We start from the raw sequence: 6,000 nt of genomic DNA on the forward strand, positions 1-6,000 counted from the left end.
AAGGCTAGCCAACCTGTAAAAAAAAAATCACAGGAACCTGTTAATTTTCAAGAATAGGTCTGAGTAATTGCATAAAAAATGTGAAATGCAGCTTTTTCCTGGAAACTGGGCTCACTCCTTACAGTTTACCAACAAAGCTTGGATCAAAAGCGCTCAGTTTCCACGTACAGACATTTTTCCACCCCCAAATACACAATCCATGAAAAGTTTGACTCTGAGAGTTAAAACTCCCTTCTGCTTGTCTTTCATCATGTGTAATAAGGAGTCTGCAAGCAGATCACACGTTGCATGACTGGCTAGCTTCTTGGCACTCAGATGCATTTCTGTGTACTGGGGCTGTGCTGAATCTCATGTTTCTGGCTGCTTTTCTGCTACTGTTTTCAGTGTCAACACAACTAACTCTGAGCTAACATCCTCCTTGATTGCTGTCCCTTGAGCCATGTTGTCCATTTCGGGGGCAACTTTCAGTGAGTAAGTGTGAGGATTTTATTCCCTGCCCACCACTCCACAGCCCACTTGCCTTGTCCCTGCCCCACTTCTGCTGGGTGCTCCAAACACCTGCAGTGGCCTCTCTGTGGTGCAGGTGGGAGACGGCCTTAATGAGGTGGAATAGGAGACTGCTTTCTCTGGGTATTTTAATTTTCCTTCCTCTGAAATTTCTTGCATTTAGGATTCTCAGAGATTTACCCAGAGGGAAGTTGGGTGAAATGGACAATGCTCTGTGGCATTTCCACATGCACCAAACACGTTTCAGTACCCCACAGATTTCTCCTCCTAGCCAAAGAGATAGATCTCAGGAGCATCTGTTCTTACCCACTGCTAAACACTGCTCAGTGCTGAACCCCCAGAAGGTACAACTGTTACCTCTATGAAAGCATTACTTGCAAAGGCAGTATTTGCAACCTGAAAAAACCAGCAACTTAAAGCCTAATAGGTTTTCTGAGACCTTGCGGGTGGAAAGTATGAGCCCTGGCTTGGTTGATGGGTTTTTATTTGTAAGGCAACTTTCAGCCTTTCCATACCAGAGGCATGACCACACACTATTGCACAGCCCGGGGTCACTGGTCTGGCAGGGTGCTATCAGACCTTGTGGTCCTTGGGATGAGCCCTTGGGGTGTTGAGCTCCACAATGGAATGGCAACAGGGCATGTGGGGGACCACATCTCATGAGCACTGGCAGAGTGAAGGGTGAGAAACAGGCAGAGACTTGCCCTCTTTATGCATAGGTCTAACATGACCAATTACTCCATCCTCTCCTCACCTCCGCAATGTAAAAGACTCTTGTTGAGAGTGGTCATAATTCATGGTGAACACCCTGCCTCCCCCTTACTCCCTTCACACCCACTGCTCTCCATTTTCCTTCCAGAAAAAAATGTGTCTTTGATGAAATGAAATGGCTCAGTCAAAGAACCCCTCAAATGATTGGAGACCCCTGCAGTTGGCCACCCGTGCCCACTTCCCAGCTCTATTTCTGGCCGAGTTTGGAGTTTAAGTGGGCTGACCTTGTGCCCTGATAGCCCTGGGGGTCAGTGATGAAAGCGGATGGAGGCTTCACAGTCAGGTCTCTTGTGTGTGACTCTTTTGTTCCCTGGACAAGGGTGTGCAATGCCTGAGACAGTGCTTAATTGTTCAGGGGCACTGCTTTACCCGTCATGCCGTTCCCCGGGTGGCCCCAGCCCTTCTCGCTCATGCGTGGGAGGGGGGCAGCTTCCCTACTCGGGGTAGGGAGGAGGAAGCAGAGTCTGCATTGCTCGACATAATTTCTGGCTGTTTATCAATCTGGGTAATAAATTTTGTGGAGTTCCTGAAAGCAGAAAGAGAAAGAAAGTAAAAAAAAAAAAAAAAAAGAACTCCTCCCTGGCATTTTGTGACTCCTGCCTGTCACTGGGTGCATCCTCCATTGTCCTGCTGTGGAGGTGATGTTGTCACCTTGTCCCGGCCAGCTCCTGTGTCCATCCATTGTATTCCATGGGATGCACCTTGTCACCAAGAACTCCCTCTGCCTTTCTGCAGGTGTTTAATGAGAAAAAGCAAAGTGTCAGGCCTGAGGCACTGGTCTTAGTCTGAGTGGAGGCAACGTGTTCACACCAGGGAGTGCAGAAGCTTTGCATTGGTATTGTGGAGGAACAAGCCCAGGGTTGGGTATGCTGAGACTCCTGGAAAGTTTTGCTGGACCTGAGCTGGGCACCACACCTGGCACTACTCTGAGGACATTCAGAGGAGTGGTGGGTTTTCTGTAGGTATGCTTGGGCAGGGGAAGGATGCTGGGCAACCTGTGGGTATGATGATAAAGAACTAAAGGTTTACAAAAGCCTTGCCTGATGGAGGTAGGTCAGCAGATCTCAGCACCTTGTACCACTCAATACCTCTTTGGCAGCCCCTTCAGCATCTTTCTTTTCATAGAAAGTCCTTCCTGTGCTTTACATCTTCATTACAGCTGGAGACTGGGGCAGGAGCCTCCACAGCAGGCCCTCCCCTCTACCATTTTGGGGAGTGACTGTGCAGAGGAAATGGATAAAAGGAGCCCAGGGTCAGGGTTTAATTACCCCATTGCGTGCAGAGACAAGTGATGAACAGAGACTGTCAGTGGGTCACCGATTAGCTGCCACAGAGCAGACAGAGAAGGGGGAGATGTGATGAGCCCCTGGGACAGACCAGTGCTGGGGAGAGCTGTGAGACATGGAGATGGCAGCTCGTTGCGGGAGACACTTTTTCTTTTAGTTGTTTCCCCAGTCTTTCATCCCACTCTTTGTCCCAGCTCCATCAGGAGCCCTGTGGGCTCAAAAGTCTCCTCTAAGGCCCTGGCTGCTTCACTGGTTTGGGATAAGTGGGGCTGGGGTTGCAGTCCCCTGGGGGAATGGAGAAGAAAGTGAGATGTCTCCTGCCAACTGTGCTGAGCTCTTGTCTCCCTGTGGAAAGGTGGTGAGGAAGGAGGGAGGGAGGGAAGAAGGGAAGGAGGAACAAACGGATGTGAGGGAAGGAAAGGGAGAAGGCTGAAGGAAATGGCTGCTGGCAGGTGAGGTGTAATACTCCTCTCTGTAGGTGTGAAGGTCTCCTGCAGAGAGATCAGCCCAACCAAAGTGGAAACCAGACTGACTGCCTGTCTTCAGCCACACTGCCTCACCACTGCCTCCTCTGGACACAGCTGAATGCCTCAGGTAATAAATCTATCTGGCATCTGCTGGCTCTGGGATGGAGAGAGATAAGGATTATTATCTTGGCAGATTTGGTGACCTGGTTTTGTGTAGCTGAACGTAGAAGTAGCAAGTTTCAGCAAGTCTTAAGTCTTCTGCTCCTAACCCCATAGGTATTTCCCCCTCCTTTCCTTCTCATTGTCATATCAATCCCTGTTCATCATTCCACCACATTGCCTCTGAGCCCAGGCTCCCTTTTCCTGCATTTTGACAACTCAGTCAACTCTACCCTGACCTTCCCTCAGTCCTGCCATACAATGTCACACCTAACCTTCTTCCACTAGTCTTCTTACCCTTGGTCTCATGACTCCTCTTTCTTCTCCTTTTCTCTAAAATCCCTCTACATATTCTCTTTTGGACTGTGACCTCCAGAGTCTACCTCCATTCACAGTTGCCCTCCAAGGTCCTGATTCCCATGTACCCTCTCCCTGCTACTTCTAACCTTTCTTCTAATCTTAATTCTCACTCATCCTCTTCCCCTCTTTCCTGTCCCCTTCACCCCTGATCTCCCAGGGTTGTTTGCATGAATCGTTTCTGGAATCATGAGATCATTGTTTTTTTCTGTCTCTGTCAGTGGGAACATCATATTAAGTAGCGTGGATAAGTGACCAGGGGCCATTGGGGTGACTCTGGCACCCCCTCTCCCCACCCTCCCTACCCCCTCTTCTTCTGTATCAAAGGAAGCTTTGTTGTCCAAAAGCAGAAAGAGAAAAGCAGATAAAAAGGCAGAACATGTGATCTCATTGGCTTTATTTAGCCATCTAGCTATCCCTCCTCTCTTTTCTTGATTCATCCCAAATTATCTAAGTAAGAATCCATAATCCATCCTTGGGCTTCTCATCTGTGAAGAGACGGTGGTAGATTTTTTTTCCAAGAGACTTCAACAGCTGACCTCTTGGTCTCCATGGGGTGCAAAGATGACCCTGACAGGGCTCTCTAGACAGTGTAATGCCTTTGACTGTAGTAGTGTTCACTTGGGGAGTGTGGGATCCCACCCTGTGAAGGAGAATTGAAATCAGGGAGAAGGAAAACCTTTTCCTTAAAGTTTCAGCATTGCTTAATGCGGGTTTCCAAGAGGATCCGGCAATGCATGGCTTCATCAGGGGCACTGCTTGGTGGGGAGGTTTATGTTTGTAGCATTAGATGCACAACATTTGAATTAATGAGTTTCCGGATTTTCCAGAGACTTGTTTTTTTTGACAAGAGTAAAATTCTTCATCTCAGTGTCCTTCAGTTGTCCTTTGTGATGGAGATGATGATTGTTTATCTACTATGGCTGACTGCACACTCCTGGCAAGCACTCTGTACATAGAGCTTCTGTGGGAGTGGTGGGGCACAGCTGGGATTTTAGTAAGGATCTCTGTGTCTGTATTGGGATTCATTCAGATGCTATCAAGCCAGGAGGCAGGAAGAAGGATTATTATATGTGCCTTAATTGTTACACATTAGATGAGTTTGAGGCTTTACAGTGAAAGCTGCTCTGCACGCTGTTTCAGAACAGATATGTTTGACTAAGCACAAATCTTTATTGTGGGCAGAGTCATATGAATATAAAGAGTTGGTCAGTGCATCGTTTTCATGATGTTTTAACCAGCTTGGTTAAAATCCACCAGACAAGAAGTCCTTCTAATGTGGGAATATAATGGCCCTTTTATCTGTATAGTCCATTCCCCTTCGCTACAGGAGTAAAAATTCTCCGCATAACGCCTTACGTCCACAGCTTTGTATCTGTGTGTGCGGGATGTTGCTAAGGCTGAAATTTCATTATTGTTTCTAGGACCTTTCAAAACAGTTAAGGCACTGAATGGGAGAAGAGTGCAGAAAGCTTGGCAGATGGACCCAAGCAGCATATGCTGTGTTCACCTAAAGCATGACATGGACTGAAATGAGCTCAGGACAAGGGGTGGTCAGAGGAGTCAGGAGGATGAGTAGAGAAGGTGAGCAGAAAGGCAAGAGGATTTGCTTCAGGTGAGACTGAAGAATTTTATTTTTTGCAGAAGACAGTATCAGTGAAGTATATATCCAAATGCTGTAAAAGGCAGGGAGGTGGGAATGTGGCTAAGGAATTGTTTCTGTTGCAGAAAGGTCACTGTAGAAGTTGCAGTGACTTTGGTGTCATGTGATCTTATGCATATCTGTGTACGTGTGAGGTGACTCAGTGGAGCAGCATGTGCAAGGAGACTGTAGCTAGAAGGATGCCTATGGGAATGCCTGAGGTATAATTTCAATGGGGTGTGGGAAGACAATGTTCCTGGGGATTTGCCACAACTTTTCTGTGGTAGATCATGCACAAGAAGATTTACAACAATAGTGCAGAGAAACCATGGGACTCTACAACCCATCCAACAAAGAGTGATGGCTCCAGCTTACAAACAGCTGAATCAGTAAATGTGGAGGCAAGAAAGTGACTTTTTTGTACCTCCTATGTATTTTTTAATAAATGCCAAGTTCCCATAAAAATCTAGACCTGCTGAAGCTGCCACTCGACTCCTGCCAGTTCTCGGTTCCTATCATTTAATTTTCCTGAAACAGACATCATGACTCAATTCACGAGACATTTCCATTAGCATGTTGGGCTGATTCAACTTATATCCTGCCATGTTGTGTCTGACTCATTTTTCCCCACGTCTAAGAAAACCCCGGGGGAAGGCAGAGGGCCCTTCACATAGATGCTCAAGGTCTCTATCAGATAATAAGGGAAGAAATATTTGCCATGACCAAGCTATGGCCATTTTTTGCCATTCCTTAGTCACTTGGCAGCCAATGGAGGGAAGAGGCGAGAGCAGGGTGGGGGAGAGTAAATGAG

This window comes from Manacus candei, unplaced genomic scaffold, assembly GCF_025592945.1.
Source record: "Manacus candei isolate 608988 ecotype Guabito, Panama unplaced genomic scaffold, ASM2559294v1 h1tg000018l, whole genome shotgun sequence".
Classification (NCBI taxonomy): Eukaryota; Metazoa; Chordata; class Aves; order Passeriformes; family Pipridae; genus Manacus; species Manacus candei.